Source organism: Geotrypetes seraphini, chromosome 8, assembly GCF_902459505.1.
Source record: "Geotrypetes seraphini chromosome 8, aGeoSer1.1, whole genome shotgun sequence".
Taxonomy (NCBI): domain Eukaryota; kingdom Metazoa; phylum Chordata; class Amphibia; order Gymnophiona; family Dermophiidae; genus Geotrypetes; species Geotrypetes seraphini.
Window position 1 is genome coordinate 188,533,061 of NC_047091.1, and position 24,062 is coordinate 188,557,122.

General features: G+C 42.4%; 1 protein-coding gene across 1 annotated transcript in view; it reads right to left on the bottom strand.

Annotated features, from left to right (window-relative positions):
• The window catches only part of NOS1 (nitric oxide synthase 1), a 412,853-nt gene extending 397,191 nt beyond the window's left edge, over nt 1–15,662 (bottom strand). The window contains exon 1 of the mRNA XM_033956098.1: nt 15,568–15,662. The gene's annotated coding sequence lies outside the window, so the exon portion shown is untranslated. The remainder of the gene's footprint in view (nt 1–15,567) is intronic.
• Between the last annotated feature and the right edge of the window lie 8,400 nt (nt 15,663–24,062).

Sequence of the window (24,062 nt, forward strand, 5' to 3'; positions counted from 1 at the left end):
TCTGACAATAAATTTGTTGAGTGCTCCGAGATCCAAAATGGGTCGCAGATCGCCCATCTTCTTTGGAACTAGGAAGTAACGGGAGTAACAATTTTTTTATGCTCAGAGAATCGTTTAGTAGATGCCTCAATCGAGTCATCAAACAATTAATTGCGCTGACAAGATGCTGGCCAGATGATCTTGAAGATTGGGGTCTATGTCTATAGTGCGGAGCCAGGCAAGCCGGCACATTGCCACTGAGAAGGTCGTGACCCTAGAGGAAAGTTCAAATGCATCAGAGTGGAAGTCAGATGCTGGAATTCTGGAAGTCAATGTTGAGGAATATACCTGAAAAAAATCAGGTATGACGTCAACCAAAAGCTTGAAGTAAGAAGTAAAAACAAAATTGTAATTCAAAACCCTAGTTGCCATCATAGAATTCTGATACAAATGGCGGCCAAACTTGGGCGTAGTCCTGCCCTCTCTTCCAGGAGGGACAATGGCATAAACCTTGGAAGGGTTGTTCCTTTTTAGAAAGGACTCCACAAGAAGGGATTGATGGGATAATTGAGACTTCTCGAAGCCCTTGCAATGGACCATCCTGTAAAGAGATTCCAGTTTGCTTGGTACAGCAGGAATGGAATAAGGTGTTTCAAGGTTCCTCTTGAAAGTTTGAGAAAGAAGTCTATTAATAGTTATTTTGAGAGACTCCGCCGGAGGTCAAGACATACCTATTTCTTATAAATAATCAGCAGTGTATTTAGAATCAGAGTCCAAATTAATCTTGAGTTCCTTACTCATTTGGCATAGAAAAGAAGAGGATATCTGTTCCAAGGTAGGCTGATCTTGAGGGGAAGGTGACCTCGAATTGCCTCGAAGAGCAGAGAACAAGGGTGAAGCCTCCCAGGAGTACTCACATCTGAGACCTGAATATGCAGGTAAAGACGAGTCACTGGGAGAAGTATCCCTCGCAGGAGAAGCAGATGGAGGTGGCGTCCTCGACTTCGGAATAGAAAGCCTCGAATAGTCTCGAGGTGTAGAGAGATGAGTCATGTCTCGAGAAGAGGAACTGTGCCTCGATGGATGCCTCGACTGATGTGGAGAACTGTGTCTCGATCCAGGCAGGTCTCGCTCAGAAGAAAGTCGATGAGTCTTTGCCCTATGCCTCAGGAAGGGCAATGCATTATGCAAGGAACAAGGGCTGGAGGCTGGAGATTGAGATTGAGATACCACAAGAGATTGAGCTCCTGGTTTCAAGACATCTTGAGGTACTGACAAGTAGTGCTGCCCGATTTCTGATTCAAATCGATTCACCGATTCACTTTGGGTGAATCAATTCGAATCGATGTGTATTTTAAAAAAACTGGCCTCTCCGATTCGGGGTCCAACCTCCCCGTGCCCGGCTATCATCGCGCTCATGAATCCTGCCACTCAAAACATTTTTTTTTTTTTTACAACCCTCTCACCGGCTTGTGGATTCGGCCAGAGTTGTGTTTGACTCTGGTAAAGAAAGTACAAAAGAAAAAAAAAAAAACAGGCGCTTTTTCAAACCCTCCCCGTAACACTAGCCTGTATTAGCAGCTGCACCGCTCTCTCCTTCCATAGCTTTAGCGAGTCAATTCGCTTCTGCAGCCTCAGAGCTTCTGCTAGGCCATCCTGCCTCCGAGGAAGAAGGAAGTTGCATCATCAGAAATTGTTATGATTCAGGTCTCCTGAAGAAGCAATCGAAATGGGGCCACGTAGAGACCCCCTACCCGTTATGAAGTTAAGTCACCACATTACTTACAATCCATATGAGTGATGTTTGTTTTATAAGAAAAGAAAAAATAAGAAAGAACTCTCCCACAAAAAGTTGCAAGATTGAAATCTTTATTTATTTATTTATTTTTGTAACCAAACATGGAGCGTGACCAGCATTGAAACAGTTGCAATGACTGGAAGGCAAACTCTGGTTCATCTCTAGGGGGGGGGGGGCGTTCCTTCCTTGAAGAGTTTCACGTTTCTGAGTGACTCATAGATTGTTGATCACGATCCATGCTAAGGTTACTTGTTTGAACGAGAGGTCAGTTTATCTAGTTTTCCTGACTTCCACTAGTATCTTAACTAGTATTACCCCTACGACTTCTGATTGGATTGGCCAATGGCGGAAACATGATATTGGTCTGCCCCAGTATACCTATTCATATATAAAATTGCTCCTCTGCGAGCAATTTTCCCAGTCCTCCATCTTTTTCTTGAAGGGTTCCTGCCTGTGTCTCTTAATGATTTTTCTTGCATTTCTACTCTGTCCAAATCAGTCCTCAGTTCAGAAAGACGACCTTTTCCTTCTTTGCCACCTTCTGCTCTGCGGTGCTTTCTTTAATTTGGGCATCATTTCTTGGAGAACAGATTTCATAAGCACTTCCTCTCCCGAGGTCAATGGCCCTACATCTTTAACTTCCATCCAGAGTTTGCCTAGCATGTCAGCGTTCTCAACCAAGACAACTATGTCTCCGTCCAGAGGCTCTTGAACCCCAATTCAATAAGTGAAAGTAATGTTTAATGCAACTTTGACTTCTTTTAGGAAAGATCAGAATCCACAGTGGTAAATAGGATTACCTGACATAACAAACACACCATTTGGAGCTTCAGGGATACTAATTATGTTTGGTATAAAAAGCCTCTTGATCAGAGATCCATTTTCTGATGATGTCACTCTTAATTCCCTTGTGCAGGATTTAAAATATACACAGGCTAGACCTAAGAGCATACAATCTGGCGTGTGGTATGAGATTAGTTCGAGATTGGTGTCTGGAGAGCTCCTCCTTTTTGACGTATTCAGTGGACAGGGATTTTCTGTATCCGGTTTCGGGATTGTTTCTGTTGCACGCACCCTCGGCCCAGTTGGACCTTTCTCAGCGGGGACATGTTGTCTGGGCCTATATGAGACTCATCTGGAAATTGCTTTGTAAACATCTAGGGATTAATTACGGGGCCTCTCCTATGCTGCCCTTAATGGGGAATCTTCATTTTAGTCCGGGTAGTGATAATCGAGTTTTTCGGCTTTGGCATGTACGGGGAATACGCAGGGTGGGGGATGCTCTTGATGATCTTGGGGCCCCTCTCTCCTCTACGGGATTGGCGTCACTGTATGGGTTAGACCGAGTGGATGCCTTTAGCTATATGCAACTTCGCCATTATGTGCTTAGTCTTGGGGGAACCGTACGGCGTGCCTCGGTGGCGAAGAGCTTAGGGCAAAGTCTGACCTTGTGGGAGGATCCAGCTCCGCGCCTGCGATACTATGTCACTGAGCTGCAGATGCCGTTGTCGACTGAGCGGGCTGATTTACTGGCTGGGGCATGGAGTGCTGACTTGGGGAGCGCTATTACATCACTCTTACTTTCTCATTGTTTTACTTTTTTGCGCACTCTCTCCTGCAATATGCTACACAGGGAACAGGATTATGAATTTCTTCAGAGAATGTTTATCTCTCCTCAGAGGGCTTATCGTGCAGGCTTTGCGGAGCATGCACGCTGCCCCAAATGCCTTGCGAGTACAGCTACCTCGGGACATATGTTTTGGCATTGCCCTCTAATACAGGCTTTTTGGAGGCAAGTGTGGAATTTCCTGTCCTCACTGTCTCTCCTCCTGCCTGCGTGTACCCCGGATATAGCTCTTTTCTATGCTGGAGAGGCTCTCTCCGGATGTACTGGTGGGCAGAAGTTGTTGGTGTTCAAGGCTCTGCTCTTGGCCAAGAAGGCCATTTTGATATTCTGGTGGGTCCCACATGCACCCTCTTTTTCTCAGTGGCAAATGTCTCTTTACGAGTTAGCGCTTGTAGAGCGTAGGATGGTGGGGACCCGGGATGAGAGCAGGTGGATCAAATTTCAGGATGTATGGGAGGGATACTGGTTGTCCCTTTCACATAGGGAGAGGAGTATGCTGTTGAATAGTTAATCATTTGGGCTGTGCTGATACGGACTGGGGGACCGTATGCTGCTTCCCCTAGCATTGGGTGTGATCGGTCTCTTGTAGCAGTGTCTTTCCTACTATATCTTACTCTTTCTCTTTTTCTTTTGTCTTTGTCTCTCTCTTCTTCTCCTTCTACTTTTTCTTTTATCTCCTTGGGAAGGTTTACACACCATACGGGTCTGGGGTAGGGAAGAGGGAGATGAGGGGTAGGGTGAGGGGGGGTTTGATGGGGGGTTATGCATTGGGGGATGTTGGGGGTTATTGTAAAACACTGTATTGGGCATAATTGACTTCAGCTCACCAGCATTTGTGGGTACCTCAGCTGTGTTTGCTTTTTGGTATTACGGACTAGTACCTGTTTTGTATTGTACTATGTTTGGTTGCCTTTGCCCAATAAAGAAATATTATATATAAAAAAAAAAATATACACAGGCACACTTCTGTAAAATAATTTAAAGCCTTGAAAGAGTGTTGTCGCCCACACAAAAGCAGTGTGAATTGCATATTCCTTATGGACATCTCATGTTTGAGTACAATAATAATAATAATAACAGTTTATATACTGCAATACCGTTAAGTTCTATGCGGTTTACAATAGATTAAGCGAGGTACAAATTGATTGAATTTAAGAGGGGGGATGAGGAGAGTTAATAGGGCCGGAAATACAATGATTAAGAACCATCAGTACCACGGTTGACCTAGATGGGCAGGGGTTAAGTGAAACAGCTACACTGTCCCCCAAACAGAAACAAGCAGAATAAGATTTATTTAAGCAATTAAGTGTCCTACTCTATCTGCAAATTTAGGCAGGTTCCAAATCAACACTTTGATCCATTCTGGGGATTGCCGAGAAGAGCTGCAACTTTCAAAGTACTTCAAAGACTGATTTAGCTTTGAAATTTATGTTTAAAAACTGTCACATATATTTACTTACTGATCTCTTCTTTTGAAGTGTTGCTATATCATTTGCAATATCCCCTTAGCCATGAGATGAATTGAAAAATTGAAAGTTGACCAAAATATACAGCTTCTATACAAACAAGATGAAAATTGAGAGACAGGGAAACATGCATATTGCGAGTATAACACACATATAAAACAAAATAAATGATACCATACTTTTTCTTCTAAATGCAAGTTTCAAAGATAGTAACATAGTAAATAACGGCAGATAAAGATCTGAATGGTCCATCCGGTCTGCCCAAACTACACTCTCTATAATTTAATGATTTCATTTAAATTGTTCTTTTTCTTAGATATTTCTGGGCCAGAAAACCAGAGCTCTACCCGGTATTGTGCATCTAATGGAGTCTCTGTCGAAGCTCACTCCAACTCATCTAAACCAACCCAGCCCATCCTCTACTGAATGGCCATTTACAGGACACAGACTGTGCAAGTCTGCCCAGTACTGCCTTACTATTATTTTCTGATTTGAGATCCTCTGTGTTCATCCCATGCTTGTTTGAACTCTGTCACCGTTTTCCTCTCCACTACCTCCCTTGGGAGCACATTCCAGGCATCCACCATTCTCTCCGTAAAGGAGAATTTTCTAACATTACTGGTTTAGAAGTGTCTCTGCATTATGAATCATAGGTCTGAAGAGGTGAGTCTTTAGCATTCTTCTAAAGTTGTAATATGCATCTGGCTACTCAGATATGATCAGGGTAGACAAATCAGACTTATGGAAGTTGTTCAAAATTGTAACAAAACTGAGAGACTGCATGGCAATGGGCACCTCAAATGTAGCTCCCCCCCCCCCAACTCACTACCATCATACTTTGAAAATAAGATAGACAATCTCTGAATTAGTTGTCTGCCCTATAATCATCAACTAGAGTATATTATTGCTGAAAGCAATTCATTAGATATAACAATACTCTCAGAATAGAAGAAGATCTCTGGTGACAAAATGCTAACTGGATCTACTTCCAACCCACCTATACCGAGATATGCCGGAAGGAGTACTGAATTGGTTAGTCAAGGGCAAGGATGGTTCTCAAGAGGAATTCAGGGAAATTCTACTTACACCTAGTCTAGGTCTGCTCCTTTAGGGACAGGTGTAAGCAGCGAGACCCAGAAATATGCAATAAGCAAGTCTAGGTCCTAGACTTGCTTATTGTACGTTTCAAATTTCTCCGACATACCTCCAGATTTCCTGACTACTCCCGACTTGCTAAGCTAAGCTGATTGACTTGTTTGTAACATCACTGTATATGTACAGTCTCTTACTCTGTTAACCGCTCTGAACTGTTATGGTACTGCGGTATACAAAAATAAAGTTATTATTATTATTATTATTATTATCATGCGGTGGCGTCTGACCTGATTGGTGACCAACGAACTACCTGCTCCCACTGGATTCAAAAGATGAAAATGTTTGGATGCCTTGCTGTTAGTGCACCAAGTGTTAAGGAGCTATGAAGCAAGTGAAGAACGTCCTGCTCTCGGCCCAGTTCGAGCAACAGCAAGACAATCCAGAAGTCACCGGTATGGAGACGACCTATTTATTTCTATTATTTGTGGGGATTTATTAACTGCCTTAGGAAAAGATTCAGGGCTCCTTTTATTAAGCTGCACTAGTGGTTTTAGCATGCACGCTAGACGCTAATGGTACCATTGAGCTGGTATTAGTTCTTGGCGCATTGCTTGCGCTAAAAATGCTACCACAGCTTAGTAAAAAGAACCCTCAATGAAGGTGGTATTCAACAGGTGTTTAGCCATTTTACCATTATGAAGCTCTTAAAATAAATCATTTACTCTATATATTATATAAAATTGTATATATATAGTGCCAACAGTCTCCAGTAACTACTAAAAATCCTTAGTGTTGCTTTTTTAATGTATATCCACACTTTGTTACAGACGATTTCACAATCATAATCCCATTCACGGCATCCCCCTCTGAAACCATCCCCCCAGCAACTGAAGCGCTAAACACGATGGAACAATGGACCACAGATTTCAAACTGAAGCTCAATTCAGAAAAAACTAAATTCTTCATAGCCTCGCCACACGCACAGAATACGGCAACATCACTACACATTAACAATCTAAACTACCCCATTCAACCAACGATGAAGATCCTAGGAGTAATACTAGACCAAAGCCTAACCATGAAGGACCACATAGACTCCTTAATCAAAAGAGGGTTCTTCACTCTCTGGAAACTTAAATCCATTAAGGCGTACTTCCACACTTCAGCTTTCAGAATGCTAGTACAATCCCTAATACTAAACCACCTGGACTATTGCAACATCACCCATCTGATGATCCCCCAGAAGCAAATGCAAAGACTACAACTGATACAAAATGCAGCAGTCAGGATGATTTTCGGACTGAAGAAATCAGATCACATAACCCCTTCTTACCGACTCCTACACTGGCTACCGATGGAGGCGCGCACAAAGTTCAAACTAGGATGTCTCTGCTTCAAAGTATTAAATGGTCTAGCCCCAAAATACATTACAGATCTCTTCTCATTCCCAACCAACAGACACGAAAGAAAAACACACATGAAATTTGTTTCCCCACCGGCTAGAGGGTGCAAATATAAGAGACACCATCAACAACTGCTATCATATCAAGCAGCCATATGGGGTAAAGACCTAGAAAAACTCATTGCACACACAAACAACTATGAAGAATTCAGGAAACACCTAAAAACTTACCTATTCTTGAAACACCTAGGCAACGAACCGGAACATCAACCCCCTCGTAACACCATCACATAACTAAACTCGCAAACTGTTAACCCCAACCCCTAATCACTATCTACGAACACTCTATTCAAGTCACGGAATATTTCTACTTCTGAACAAACAGCTTGGCACTTCCGGGCCTTACAACACACAAACTGTTGTTAACATTATTAATATTATCAGATGTAACCTGCTTTACTTTATAAGTCATTGTACGAGAAGTATACTGCTATACTCTTTAATTCATTGTACGTAAAGCCTCTCTTTATTGTATTTACATTTTCTTCATTGTATTCACAATCTCTTTTACTGTAAACCGCCTAGAAGTCGCAAGATAGCTGGCAGTATATAAAAATAAAGTTATTATTAATATTCTTATTTATTTATTTTAATAATTTCTATACTGTTTTAGGCCAAAATGGTTTACAAAACTGTTACATACATAAAATGTTAAAACAAATTAAGACAGATAAAAACAGAAGGATTAAATTCTTGCAGCAATTCATCTAACAGGTATAATCAATATTCAAAGGAATTGTGGATTAACTAACTTCCTGAACGAACAACCGAATTTGCCCAACAAGGGAATTCCACAGTTTTACTCCTGCACATGAGAAGGTCATTGCCTCAGTTTCTACATACTTGAGGTTGACACTTGTCTTCAGCAATGCAGATCGCAATGATCTTGTTGGTTGATAACCAGACATCTTATTATTACAGAATTCAGGGATTTTGCCGTATAGAAATTGGTGAGTGCCTTATATTGGATTCTAAATGCAACTGTCGGAGATATGGTGTAATATGCTCATATCTTGATGTTCCGCGGCATTTTTACTTTTTATTATTTTATTCTTTAGAGGATAGGGAAAAACCTCTTTTTTTCTAGAGGGTAGGAAAAGCCTCAGATCTTGGAGCAATATATCTCATACAGAGAATCACCAATTTTTTTTTTATAGGCGATAAGGCGCCAGCTCTAATTATTGGCATAAAAACATAAACATATAGTGCAATCAATGAGGCAAACTTGGGAGCTAGGAAGAGAACTCAAGTCCTGGTATGACATGGTTTAGTATCAGAATGTTGATATTAAAAACCGTGAAAATTAAATCCTTGGAAAATACAATTCAGAAAGTGCAAACTTCATCTGGAGTTACATTACAGGATAAGATGCTTCTATTAAGGAAAGTAGAGAACTTTACGAAACAATTGAATCTCACAATGTCACCTAAGGAAACATTTTATAAATTTTTGAAAGAAGTGTTTGAATATCCGGATGAAGGACTTCCATTTTTACATAAAATATATTTCCTGTCAGCTTTCTCAAAAAATCTTCCTCTTCTGTCCTGGAGACTCAACCTCAGGCAACAACTTGGAGTCCTATGGACCTTTCAAATATATTAGAAAGTTCTCAAGAGGAAGTTATTACATCTGCTATACTTCGTGTTTCAACAAGATAGGGAAGCAAACAAGAAGGAAAAAGTTCATTGGAATGAAAGAAGATGTGAAATTATTGGGGCCTAAATTTCAGTTACGTTATCCCTGTAAATGTTTGATCTATTTAGATCAAAATTCCTATGGGCTCCTATTATCAAGCCACGCTAGCGCGCGTTATACCACCAGCCACGCTAGCCGCTACCCCCTCCTCTTGAGCAGGTGGTAGTTTTTGGCCAGCGCTGGGGTTAGCACATGATGAAAAGTCACGTGCGTTAACCCCGCTTGATAAAAGGAGCCCTGTGTTTTATGAGCCCTCCCAATTACAATTCTGTTTAGAAGGAAAGGGGGTAGTTCTGCAGGGTACCAGGTGAATCCTATTGATTGGTCCATTAATAATTGAGGATGACTTACTACTTTTTCTTTATACTTTTGGGAATATGTATCACTCCTGATGTGTGAAATTGTCTCTCCAGTGTGTGGACTATTATCGAGACTTAAAATTATTTGTCAAATAGATTAATGTTTGGAATGGTTAAAATTTTTATTTTTGTTATGTAAAATGACAAGGATCTTGTGTACTTCAATAACTTTATTGTTGAATTATTAAAATAAAATGAAAAAAAAAAACACGGATGAAACAGAAATATGACAAGTGGCAGCAGAATAAAAAATTATAAAGCATAATACACAGCATGGAAGAACATTTGTATAGCGTAGATACGATACTCACCCTACACATTACAGGCGGCCTCTGCATCTAGGACTCCCTCTTGGGCAACAGAAGAAAATCTCTCTCGCTAGGTCGGGTTTTCAGGATTTCCCCGATGAATATGCATGAGTTCTATTTCCATACAAAGGAAGCAGTGTATGCAAATTCATCAGGGAAATCCTGAAAACCCAACTTGATTGTGGCCCTCAATGTTGGACAAACAGGATCTAAAGGGACCAGCTTCAGTCAGGATAATCAGAAACAGAGAATGAAAGCTGAGAAGAAAGAAATGACATCCCAGGAGGATAGCAAGGTCAAATGGCTGTTCATGACCTGTCTGAAATAGCCTCTGCAGCATTAGCAGAGATTTAAAATCTGCAGGATATTGTGAATTGTTGAAGAAAACTACAGTATATCGCTTGTGTTGCAGCTGGGAATTAATAAAGGCAATTAAACAGTTCCTACCAGCTGAATATTCCCTCCAGAAGCAGAGATTACCGAGAGATTCAGGATTTGAAAGGACTGTGGGGCTGGTATTGAAAGTGATTCAACCCAGCGTTTCTCACCTTGATCCTGGAGTACCCTCTTGCCAGTCAGGTTTTCAGGATATTTATTTATTTAATTCATTTTATTTAGATCAGAATGGGTTACAGGTTATCATACATAATTTCAGTACAAGTTTTTATCCTAGCCTGACACACACTAGGAGGGGCATAATTAAAAGATACGTCTAAGCCCGTTTTGGGCCTAAGTCGCTAGTCGGTCAAAGTCAGAAACGTCCAAAGTCCATTCTCAAAAAATACGTCCAAATTTTTTTTTTTTTTAATCATCTAATTGTACGTCCAGCCGTTTGATTGGCCAGACCGCTAAGTCGTCCAAAAAATCATCCAAGTCAAAAACCCCTAGAACAAGACCTTTTGGACGTGGGAGGGGCCAGCAAAGTGATGGACTGGACATCCAGACATGGCAACACAGTAGTGGAGCACCTTACAGGGCACTGCTGCGAACTTCACAAAAAGGGTGCCATATAAACATCTCACCAGAGCCCGCCCCCCCCCCCCCCAAACCTACTAGACCCACCTGTCTACAACCCCAATAGCCCCAGACTACTTAAGCTACCTTTGTGCTGCTCTACTAGGCTTTCCTATGCCAGGTGCTGATAGAAACATAGAGTATGACGGCAGAAAAGGGCCGGCGGCCCAACATGTCTGCCCACTCAAGAACCCTCCCTCCTCCGAGAATCCATTTTTTAAGCATTCCTCTGGAGGCAGGTATGTAAGTTTTTATTCTAATTTTTATGGTGTTGTTGGGAGAAGGGGGTGTCAGTGATCACTGGGGGACTGTGTGGGGGTTATCTGGTCACTTTGGAGACCTTCTGGGCACTTAGACCTGTTTTTACATCACCTAAGTCACAACATACAAGTTCCATCCAGGCAGCCTCACTTGCAGTATGACTAAGTCTAGGTCAACCCACGTCCTGCCCAAATCCCGCCCTGACCACTCCTCCTAAAACATCCCTTTCAGCTCTGGGTGTACAGCAGCACCGAAGAGGTCGATACTGTTTTTACCGTTTCAGTTATCGGCACTTGGACGATTAATAAGACAAGTCGTCCAAGTGCCGATAACTGAAACGGATTTTAGACGTTTTTCCAATTCTATTATGAGCCCCTAGGGGTCTAATATTAATATACAAAATTTACAGTTTTCCTGGTTACAATTTGCCATAGTTTTCCTTACTGTGTAAGATTTTCAGTGCAAGTTTTATCCTAATACATAATATAAAGTTATTATCCTAACTCAACACATACTAGGGGTCTAATATCAACGTCCATAATACAGGTTAAATTAGTCAGTTACAGTGCCAGATTTTTCAATAAAAGTTTTTATTCTATCAAGCGGTCATGTATCCATTTCAGTGTTTCTCACCTCAGTCCAGGAGTTCCCCCTTGCCAGTCAGGTTTTCAGGATATCCAGAATGAATAGGCATGAAAGAAATTTGCATATAATGGAGGCAGTGTATGCAAATCAAGTTCATGCATATTCATTGTGGATATCCTGAAAACCTGACTGGCAAGGGGGGACTCCAAGACCAATGCTTGGTTATATAATACTGACCAGCCCTACAACAGATATTTAACATTTAAATGGACAGTTGTCATTTGGTCATCTGCTCCTAGTCTCTGTTAATGCCGAGATGTTCAGGAGTCAGAGCCAGGATGGATCTAGCAGGATAAAACCTGAATCTTAAGTGCAGGTACCCAGTTAAGTCTTGGCATTGAATATCTGGATCAAATTCAGCCCCTGCGGTCAGTACTTTAAAATTACCAAAATGAGTTATTCTTTGGGCTGGAGTCCTAAGATCATGGACATGAAACAGAGAATGATGCGAGAGTTTCCCAGCTCAAGGATGATCTCGCTGGAGAACTTTAAGAGGAAGAGCTAAAGGGATCAGCGTCCTAGCCAGTTTATTAAGAGGGATCTCAAGCTTAAAAAGCAAAAGATAGAGTTTATTCAGCTGGTAGTGGTCAGCTTTGTCCAAGCTTCAGCACTGAACAGCCAGTTTACGCACATAAAAATGGGACCTTGATTTATGCGAAACCATTTATACGGTTACCCAAATGAGCAAATGGCCGCAAACATGTGATTTAACTGGCCAGCGGCTTTTTCTGGCAGGTTAAATCATTTTGAATATCAAGCAGAATACAGATATTCCTCTGATGTGGTTGTAAAGGAGAGTCTTACCACCAATTCAATTAGAGACTCCAGCTCTAAACAGCTACTGTTTGTAAAGTTAACACTTTGCTGTTATTTGCTACTGTAGGGTCCAGAAAATTGATAAAAAAAATAAGCTTACATATGTACAAAGCAGCAACAAAGCTCTATAATCTCTCATTTCTTCTTTCTTTGAGTGTGCTCCGGGTCCTAGCAACTTAATGACTTACAGATCTAAAAAGAGATCAGTTTTGTGCTAGTCCGTCAGGTCCTCCAGGGACATCACCCTGGTTGCTTTCAACATGTCCAGCCATCTGATTGCAGGTTGCCCTCTTCGCCTAGTTCCTTCAATTTTCCCAAACCCCTCATTTACCCCCAACTAAAAACACATTTCAGCCCAGTAGTCCAAAAATCCTCATACATTCCAGTAGACTCCCCCTTACACCAAGAGGGGGACACACCCAAAAGGGTAAAAACCTATTTAATTATAGAGTACCTACACGACTACCTACCTGTCTACCATCAACAGACAAGTGCTTGGAAACATGGCCTAGTAATCTAATCTAGGATTTGTGGATCGCTCTATGCCTATAAAGGTTCGAGGCGATTTACAAATAACCAAGAGCCCGCACAAACATGGGGAGCTTACAGAAAAATTGCGGTAGTGGATTACAATGAAGAAGAGAGCTTACAAAACAAAGAGCCAATACAGGCAAGGGGAGCTTACAACATTTCCTGTCATTCATGAGAGCATCATTAATACCACCTGGATATTCTGGGCAAACTGAGACCTGGCTAAATGAAAGTGGGTGAAAAAGCACCAGTGAATGAGCTATTTCCAACAGGATTTACAAACCAGCTTCAACAAAGCCCGTGAAAGTGGCATCACTATCATGGACAGAAGAGAGCCCAGCCAGAATTTAGAAGGAAATGCAAGACCGCCGAGAGTTTCCTGGAGGCCTTGTCCTGACCCCTGTGGAAGACCAGATGACACAATGTAGCAAGACAAACCAGGAGAGAAATCTCCACAATCCAATCCGAATCAACAAACAGTGGAGTCGTTCAAAGATGTAGGGGTGCTGATTTTATTTCCAAACACTGGCAAATTTCTCAAGGGTAGACGTATCAAGTGTTTTCACTTCATTGTCAGTGTGGAATCCACATGCAGATTTTTCATCCCATATAGGCCTTTAGTGCTGATATTGAGATTATATTTCTCAAAGATAGACGTATCATGGATAAACAGTCTATTAAAAATGAGGCTCCTGAGGCAAGCTGGTGAGGCCGAAAGACGTAGGTGTTGAGCCAGTGTTTGGAAATAAAATCAGCACCTCTACATCTTTGAACGACTCCATTGTTTGTTGATTTGAAGACAAGATGACTCCAGCGTCGGAACAGGTTGACATTTGGAATACACACTTACCCCCTCTTTTAATAAAGCGTAGTGCGGGTTTTAGTGCTGGCAGCGGTAGTAACTGCTCTGATACGCATAGAAATTCTATAAATATCAGAGCAGTTACCGCTGCTGTCGACGCTAAAACCCACGCTACGTGTTAGTAAAGGAGGGGTTTAGTGCTGAAATATTCAATTCACCATTAGCAGGGATTGAAAAACGGGGGGAAATTTGAGATTATTATTGTTTGTACTAAAACTTGGATTTAATCAAGGGGGCTGTGAACAGTTCCTATCAGTATCCTTCGCAGAGGCAGATATCACAAGGGATCCTGGGGAACAGGCTGTGGTTTGTCAAGAAAGGTCAAAGGCATTATCCCAAGTTATTAACAAATGAAAACAAGCAGAAAAGAAAATATATTTTGTAGGGTTTTCATTTGCCACCTACTCCCATAGCTAATATGACCTCCCTACCCTTTGTCCCTCCAAATGAAGCAAAGAAACCTCACCGATGAGGTTAACAACCTGCTCCTTGAGGATGTCCTATACCAGTGGTCCCCAACTCTGTCCTGGAGGACCAACAGCCGGTCGGGTTTTCGGAATAGCCCTAATGAAAATGCATGGGGCATATCTGCATTCCTATCATCTTCATTACATGCAAATCTCTTTCATGCATAGTTATTAGGACTATCCTGAAAAGCTGACTGGCTGGTGGTCCAGGACAGGGTTGGGAGCCACAGCACACCAAGGCTGCCAAGACAGTGTTGATCTAGCCCTGGGTTCACCCCAGTGCATGCTGGGGTTTTTAGTTCTGCTTGCTCTATTGCATTCTGTAGGAAAAGCAAAACTACAAGACCCTGCATGCACTGGGGTAAACCCAGAACTGGATTAATCCTGGCCTGAAAATCTCAATCCATTTGTTAGCCTAACAGGTCAGACACTACATAGGAGCTGTCCACTGAATACACAAATGCCTCCTTATGTTTTGGGCCTTCTTAGACTGTAAAGTTCACAAAGCAGGGGCTGTCTTTGTGTGGGTCTGTAGAGTGCAGCATATACACAAAGTCACCAAGTTACCAGGTTCCAAGCAGAAAATGTTTTGGCCAGTCCCAATGCAGTGTGGGATTTGTAGTGCCTAATATTGCTGCGAGTTCCATAATGCAACAAGACTGAGTAGTCAGAAATGCAGGACTGGAACTGGATAACTTGGCATCTCACCATTTGGCTCCAGAAAAAGATGAGGACAGAGTGAGACATCTGGGTTTTACTTCCACTGAAAACAACAGAAATAAAGCCCAGATGTCTGAATCCACCCTCCTTTTTCTGGAGCCATATGGGTAGTGCTCTCAAAACAAATATCAATCATAGCGGTGGCAAAGCGAGCAGAGCGATTCCCAGTCTGCACTTTTTCCTTATTCAGGAACTCAGAGTCTCTGAAGCGACACAGTCAAAGGGTTTCACTTTTAACTCCACAGGGATACTTGAACAGGGACCTCTCAGGTGTGCAGTGCACACACCAGAGAAACCTGCCAGCTCACCTCTTCCTTCCTTATCCTACCTCTACAGCCCAACTCTGTGCTGAGATTTGCCCTACCAAATCCCAAGCGTTCTCTGTGTGCAGAGGGTGAAAAATCCTGCAGGAAAAAGAAACAGGCAACCTCAGCTCAAATAAAAAAATAAAATGCCTCTTACTTCTTCTCTGGAAGCTCAATTCCTGCCCAGCCATCTTTTGCTAGCTGCTTCTCTGTCTGTCCCTCTTGCCTTTGCGCTCCCTTGCTGTATAACCCCACCTCTAGCACTGCCTTTTCCATCTGGAGTTACTAAGTACTAATTAATCAGCAGGAGTCCTTTGCCAGCCTCACTGCTGGTGTTACAGGGAATGAATTAGGGTTAATTGACACTGGCTGTGAACCGCCAGAACCACCTGAGCAACTTCCCTGCTTACAAAAAAAGGGCCAGATATTCTCATAAAATGAGGAAAACCCTTCTGTACATTATGGACTCTGGAAAATGCAAAAACCTTTCGCTGCATTGCATCCCGTCTTATATGGGAAGCCTGGATACAGTAACGTGGGACTCCTCACCTAACACTTTGCAGAGTCGGTCCATTCTTGAGCTGGTGCATGGAACCAATAGCACAGGGGTGTCAAAGTCCCTCCTGGAGGGCCGCAATCCAGTCAGGTTTTCAGGATTTCCTCAATGAATATGCATGAGATCCATTTGCATGCATTGCTTTCATTGTATGCTAATAGATCTCATGCATATTCATTGGGGAAATCCTGAAAACCCGACTGGATTGCGGCCCTCGAGGAGGGACTTTGACAGCCCTGCAATAGCATTAGCAGAGGCAAAGTCTGTAGCCTTTCCTTCCTATCACAAAAATAAGAAATGCATGCTCTCCTTAATAATTGCAACAAGTGCTACCACTACTATTTGCTATTTCTGTAGCGAAGCATTAAACACACAAGAGATAGTCCCTGCTCAAAAGAGATTTCAATCTAATTATGATAGACACTGGACAAAAATGGTGAATAAATATATGCAGTTCATGTAGAGAAAAACAAAGGGATGAAAAGATAGAGAGAAGGTGAGGGACTACAGAGGGAATGAGAGACCTAATATGTTTAGGGTTACCATATGGCTCCAGAAGAAAGAAAGAGGACGGATTGAGATATCCGGGTTTTACTTCTATTGAAAGCAATGGAAGTAAAACCCAAATGTCTCAATTTGTCCTCCTCTTTCTAGACTTCAAAAAAAGGAAAATAGGCAAGGTCCACAACAAAATATATTACTATGCAGCAATACAGAATGGAAACTGTCTTGATAAAACTATGCAACGAAGCATACCCAAACAATGTTTATAGCACGTTATTTTTTGTTTATAAGGAGAAAAAAGACCTCAGCACTGATGGAGGACAGGAAACAACTCTATCATTGGCCAAAAAAACTCCCCAAATCACAAGGTGTAACAGTACAGAACTTACAGAATGGTAGGGTGACTTCCTGCATCGACCCTCAACTTTGAAAAAGTGGGTCTTCAGCCTGGAGTTGAATACCGCCAGAGATGGAGCCCTGTTTCAAAGAAGATTGTCACTTACATTGGAATTGTTAGATGTGCTGAGAAATTCAGAGGTTTTAAGTAGCTTTATCCTAGTTTGCAAGGGTCCCTAGGAGACTTGAAGGTTGATGCAGGAAGTCACCGGGTAACATCCAGGCGCCAACCAGGCAGATCGCTAGCAGGTTCAAAAGTACAGCTATCAGAAAACAATGCACATGCAGCAGGAATCTGCAGCTCACTGCTAAAATGTTTCCCTTTCTCTACAGCCCAGGAGCAGCCTGATGGTTTGTGCAGTGGACTGCAATTCTGAGCAACTGGGTTCAATTCCCACTGCAGGTCCCTCCCAGAAATGCATCTCTTACTTACCCTTTGTCCTCTTCCATAACTGCATCTCTCCCTCCCCTTCCCCCTTTCCCTCCCAGAAATGCATCACTCCCCCCTTCCCATAATTGCATCTCTCCCTCCCCTTCCCCCTTTCTCTCCTAGAACTACATCTCTCACTCATTATCCCATTAGTTTTGTCTTTCTCTCCACTGTCTCCTCACCTTTGATCTCGCTCTCTCTCACTGCCCCCCAGCCCTCATGATCTCATCTCTCATTCCATCCTGCCTGGCCTTCAGGCTGTGCCTCCATGACAGCTCTCCTTCTTTTCCAATCCCAACTTCCCCAGTCCAGCAGTTTTCATTCCCCCTATCTTCCTTCTGTATGGTAGTTCTTTTGTTCCAGTCTCCTTCTCTTTCCCGTCCGGTAGCTTTCCTAACCTCCTGCATGGTCTACCTTCACTAATTACATGCTATCTAGAGATCTCTGGCAGCAGCCATGCCAATGTGTTGCCTGCCTGGCTGCAGGCTCCGGTGTATTCTCTGTACAGCATCCCACTCTGATGTCATTTCCTGTTTCATCAGGGGCAGAATGCCATACAGAGAAGACGCCGGAGCCAGCAGCCAAGAATGGCTGCTACCAGCGACCTCTAGATAACATGTAATTAGTGAAGGTAGACCAGGCAGGAGGGAAGGAGAGCTACCAGACGGGAAAGGGGGAAGACTGGGAAAAAAGAACTACCAGACCAAGGGAAGGTGGAGGAAAGACTGTTGGACTGGGGAAACCGGGATTGGAAAGGAAAAAGAGCTGTCCCTGGGGGGAGAGCATACTATAAATTTGCACAGGAGATGGGTAGCAACATCAGCAAAAGGCAGTACAGCAGGAGCGGCGGCAGAAGGCAATTTGCTCTGCTGTGCAGGGTACTGGCGGACTGTTTGTCATGCCGCTCTCTGAAACCTGCTGCCTGAGGCCAGTACCTCAGTTGCCCTCATTGTAGTGTCACCCCTGTTCTCAGTGGAGGAGGGTAGATAGTGGTGTGCCACAGGGATCTATACTGGGACCGGTGCAATATAACTTATTTATAAATGATCTGGAAATTGGAACTACGAGTGAGATGATTAAATTTGCAGATGACACTAAACTGTTCAAAGTTGTTAAAATGCATGCAGACTATGAAAAACTGCAGGAAGACCTTAGGAAATTAGAAGACTGGGCGTCCAAATGGCAGATGAAATTTAATGTGGACAAATGCAAAGTGATAAACATTGGGAAGTATAATCCAAATCATAGTTATGGGATGCTAGGGTATGCCTTGGGGTCAGGACTCAAGAAAAAGATCTGGGTGTCATTGTTGACAGTACGCTGAAACCTTCCACTCAATGTGTGGTGGTGGCCAAGAAAGCAAACAAGATGTTAGGAATTATTAGAAAAGGGATGGTAAACAAGACTAAGAACGTTATAATGCCTCTGTATCGCTCAATGGAGTGACATCACCTTGAGCATTCAGTTCTGGTCGGTCTCCTTATCTCAAAAAAAAATATAGCAGCACTATAAAACATAACAAATCACTTCTATACCACATAACCAGTAAATTCAATGCGATTAACAAATATTTTTTTAAAAACAGTACAGATTGGAGAGATTTGATTAGTTAGCAAAGAGATATGTCTTCAGTTGCTTTCGAAGATGATGATAAGACTCAGAGGTTAATAACAAAGGTTTCAATTCCTTATCTCAACAAGCCGCCTAATAAGAAAGCAAACATTGAAGATTGTAACGACAACCTTTGATAGATGGAAAATTGAAGAGACTATATGAACTACATGGACACAGATTGAACAAAGCAAAATAATTTGGATAGATAAATCAGTGCCATTCCAAAGAGCACTTTATAACAGAAACAACCAAATTGAAACTTGACTCGAGCCTCCACTGGAAGCCAATGCAATTCTCGAAAATAAGAGCTCACATGGTCGTATTTTTTTCAAACCGTAAATTAGGCGGATCATAGCATTCAAAGAAGAGCGACCAAGATGATAAAGGGGATGGAATTCCTCTCGTATAAGGAAAGGCTAAAGAGATTAGGGCTCTTCAGCTTAGAAAAGGGACAACTGAGGGGAGATATGATTGAAGTCTACAAAATCCTAAGTGGAGTGAAACAGGTACAAGTGGATCAATTTGTCACTCTATTAAAAATTACAAAGACTGGGGGAACACTTGATGAAGTTACAAGGAAATACCTTTAAAACCAATAGGAGGAAATTTTTTTTCACTCAGAGAATAGTTAAGCTTGGGAACACGTTGCCAGAGGATGTGTTGAGAGCAGTTAATGTAGCTGGTTTTAAAAAAAGGTTTGAATAAGTTCCTGGAGGAAAAGTCCATAAACTGCTGTTGAGATAGACATGGGGGGAAGCCACTGCTTGCCTTGGATTGGTGGCATGGAATGTTGCTACTATTTGGGTTTTTGCTAGGTAGTTGTGACTTGGATTGGCCTCTGTGAAGACGGGATATTGGGCTAGATGGACCATTGGTCTGATCCAATAAGGCTTTTCTTATGTTCTTTCTGGTAGTTAATAAGTTCTTAGATAACTGCTGGAATTCTTTAAGCTTCTCTTGAGGGAGAATTTCCTCAAACTCTGAAAGTTGTTTAAGCAAGGATTTTAAATAAATGGAAAGATAGAACTGGTAGTCCATAATATATTTATGAGCATGGATGATTGCAAAATGCATTTACCAAAAGAATCTAGAATTCTGGTTTCCTTTCCTGATTTCACAACTAGAGAAGGATGTTGAAGTTGTGTTCTCTCAAACCACGGATGCTTTTGATTTCTGTACATTGTGTCCATTTTTTAGGAGCTACCTGGACTGAAAGAGGGGTCTTCCAGTTCGTAAACAGTCATTTGGTGGTGATTTATAGACTCTAGAATCTCAAAAAGTTCAATGCCAGGTTCCTCTTCTGTCTTCTTCTCATTGGGTAGAGCTTGACCCATTTGTCTTACAAAGCCAGTAAAAGATATGCTCTCTGGCCTAGACTTACCCCTTTGAGGTGGAGGAGAAAGATCAGAAGGTACCCCATAGGATTCACCTGCTGACAAGTCTGGCAGGTTCTCATCAGAGTGGTTGGAGATATCTGAGTCAGACTCCTCAAGATATTCTTTCCTAGGTGAATCATAGAGATAACTCCTCTGCCGAAGATGATGCATTCATGGAATGGGTCGGTACTGACACCGATACTTGATGTTGAGCAGGGGTGCATGACAGGGCTGGGCTGAAACAGGTATAGACACCTTTAAAGACCCTGTAGACTGTGTCTGCAGTAGCTCTGAAAGCTCTTGTTTTGAGCATAGCCCAGATCTCCTCCTGGAGAGTCAGCGCCTGCACTGGAAGAGACATCGGTGTGGAGGCATAGGAGACCTCAATGTCGAGGGAAGCCTTGGAGGAGACATCATCTACAGTGATGGAGAGCAGTCCATGCTGTGTTGATACTTACTATGCATCAAGGAGGTGTGTTAACTGCGTCCATGCACGTACAGCAGCTATTGCTGTGGAGGCTTGGCAGTTAGCATGCTCTAATTCACATGTTAAGTCCATATCGTGTTAGGGGGCGGGAATTAGGTGGGTCATGGATAGATACCATGCATGGATTGCATACTGCAGTTAGCAAGATATACTTCCCACTCACTAAAAATCACTTTTCCAATTAACGCATTTTCATGCACTACTAATCATTTCTAGAGTGCTATTAGACATACGCAGCGTTGTACATCAAAACACAGAAGAGACAGTCCCTGCTCCAAAGAGCTTAAAATCTAGTCAAGACAGACAAACTGGACAAGAAGGTGCATCAGTACCCATTGCTCAGGCGGGGGAATTATAGAGGTTATGATAAGATATTGGGGCTTAGCAAGTGGGTTGGGGGTTGGAATTGAAGCAGCTTCAAAGAAAGGGGCTTTGTCACGTGGCGCCTTCTTAATAGCCGGTGCTTAGTACTTCCACACTAATTGCAACCAGATTTACACACACTTAGGACTCCTTTTACGAAGGCGCGTTAGTGGTTTAACGCACGTAAGAGTGTGCACTAAACCGCTGGACGCGCTAGCCACCATCGCCTCCTCTTGAGCAGGCGGTAGTTTTTCAGAATCCGGTCCAGGATTGGAAACCCTGAACCCAAGCAGGGCTTGGACAGGGCAGAAGCAATCCTCTCCAAGGGAAAAGAAATCCTTATAGGAAGATTGAAGTTACCATTCCTTCAGAGGATTAGTAAAAAGAGGGTAATTAATTTGTTTTTTTTCTGGGAATGGCTTACCAGACCTTTGTTTTGTTCTGTGCGATTTTGTACGGTTGTGTTTTGGTGACTCGGCGGATTTTGATATGACGGATTTTACTGAGCAAAGAATCTGCATCAAATTTTGTTTCAGACTTTAAAAAACTGCTGCAGAAACCCATCGTATGCTCCAGGAAGCCTTTGGAGATAATGCCATGTGCCAAAGCAAAACCTCTCTTTGCTACAAATGCTTCAAAGACGGACAAACATCTGTCCACGACGATGACCGTTCCGGACGACTGTCAAGAAGCACAACACCAGAAACCATAACAAAAGTTCATGAGACTATCCTTGCAGATCGTAGGCAAACTATCCACGATGTTTGTGAGGTAGTAGGACAATCATACGTGACAGTTCAACAAATTTTGTCAGACGAATTGAACATGAGATGCATTTCTGCAAAATTTGTGCCAAGACGGCTAACCGGTGAACAGAAGGCCCATCGCGTTTCTGTCTGTTCGGAACATCCAGAAACATTACAGTGGTTGCGCACCCTCCCTATTCGCCTGACCTTGCCCCCTGTGATTTTTTTTCCTATTCCCCAAAATGAAATTATGACTGAAAGGGGCGCCATTTTAACATGATTGAAGAGATCCAGGCAGAAGCGCAGGAGGTGCACAGATGCATGGACTCGTGGGAAAAACACTGGGATCGTGTACATTTTGAAGGGGACTACTTCGAAGGAGACGATGGAAACAAGGAATTTCGGTAAGCGATTTTTTTTACCATTGAATTCCCTGAACCATTGGGTAGCACCTCGTATCCTCTCTAACAGTTTACTTTTACTAAACATATCTTTTCTTTCTCTGCTTCCTCCCTTTCTGTAGTTACTTTTTCCAGATCTATGTTGCTACTCTCTATTGATAATCAATATGTACAGATAAGATATTTTTTATCCGACTAGGAGAAAAATGGCTGATAATGAACTAAAGTGTCTCATACATTTGTCAGCTGAAACGCCCGCTAGCCCCATCAGCTAGGTCCGAGATCAATTATGATTTTGTTGTTTTATATGGAAATGGGGTGTTTAATGATTTATGTCTATTTCCATTTCATACAGATTTGCTCTGTCCTCTACTGTTGAACAAAGTTTCATAGAGATTGCAGGCATGAAGGACTCTCTTTTTTAAAGGAGCAATTTTCATGGAGTTTGCATGGTTGCAAACTTAGTTTCATTCATAAAGAGAAAATATCTCTGGGAAACTGGCAAATGCAAAGCTCTGTTACTTGGAACTTGCTGTTTGTGTGGGCAGTGGGGAAGGGACAGAATAGCAGGTGTACATTCAAAAGTCAGATGGAGACACATTGTTTTCCTCCAAGGACCTTCAACCGGCCACAGAGAAGCCTTTTTAATGCATCTACACTATGGAAGCCGTCTACAGCGCTGTCAAAAAAGGTGGTTGAGGCAGGCAAAACCCCAGCACCCCATGGCTCTAGCTTAAGAACACAAGAACAGGCTTACTGGGTCAGACCAATGGTCCATCAAGCCCAGTAGCCCGTTCGATGGCCAATCCAGGTCACTAGTACCTGGCCAAAACCCAAGGTATAGCAATATCACTACCAATCCAGGACAAGCAATGGCTTCCCCATGTCTTTCTCAATAACAGACTGGACTTTTCCTCCAGGAACTTGTCCAAACCTTTCTCAATACCAGCTATGCTATCCACTCTTACCACATCCTCTGGCAACGTGTTACAGACTTTAACTATTCTCTGAGTGAAAAAATATTTCCTCCTATTGATTTTAAAAGTATTTCCCTGTAACTTCATTGACAGAGTGAAAAATCGATCCACTTTTACCCGTTCTACTCCACTCAGGATTTTGTAGACTTCAATCATTTCTCCCCTCAGCCGTCTCTTTTCTAAGCTGAAGAGCCCTAATTTTTTTAGGCTTTCCTCATACGAGAGGAGTTCTATCCCCTTTATCATCCTGGTTGCTCTTTGAACCTTTTCTACTGCCGCTATATCTTTCTTGAGATAAGAAGACCAGCAGTGGCCTAGGCCCCTCCCCCCATCAGATATAAAACTCCCACATGTGGTTTTGAATGCAAAGGAAAATCGGCAGAGGATGAAAACATACAAAAATGAAGTCAGAAAAGACCTATCTACCTAGTCTGCTCTTCCATGCCATCCACTAGCCCTTCCTCTCCCGTAGAGAGCCAACTAACTTGTCCCAAACTTTCTTGAATTCAGATATATTTTCCGGCTCCATGCATAAAACAGGTAAGAATTGACTCTTGCTTGTTCCTCTTGCCTACTGGAAGACAATGTACGTGGAGTGGGGAGAACTGCGAGATCCCTCTAGGCAGAGGTAGCTCTGGTCTTCTTTCTGCCAACACTTGACATATCAGGGCAAAGATCTGCCTTGAGAGCTATTCAGTTATACAGGCACATCTGCTTTTTAGTTCACTCTTTTTCAGTAGTAACTCAAGGTGAGGAGGTGTTATTTCCCTGTTTCCTGAGGTGGAAGAGGCTTAACTGCTCT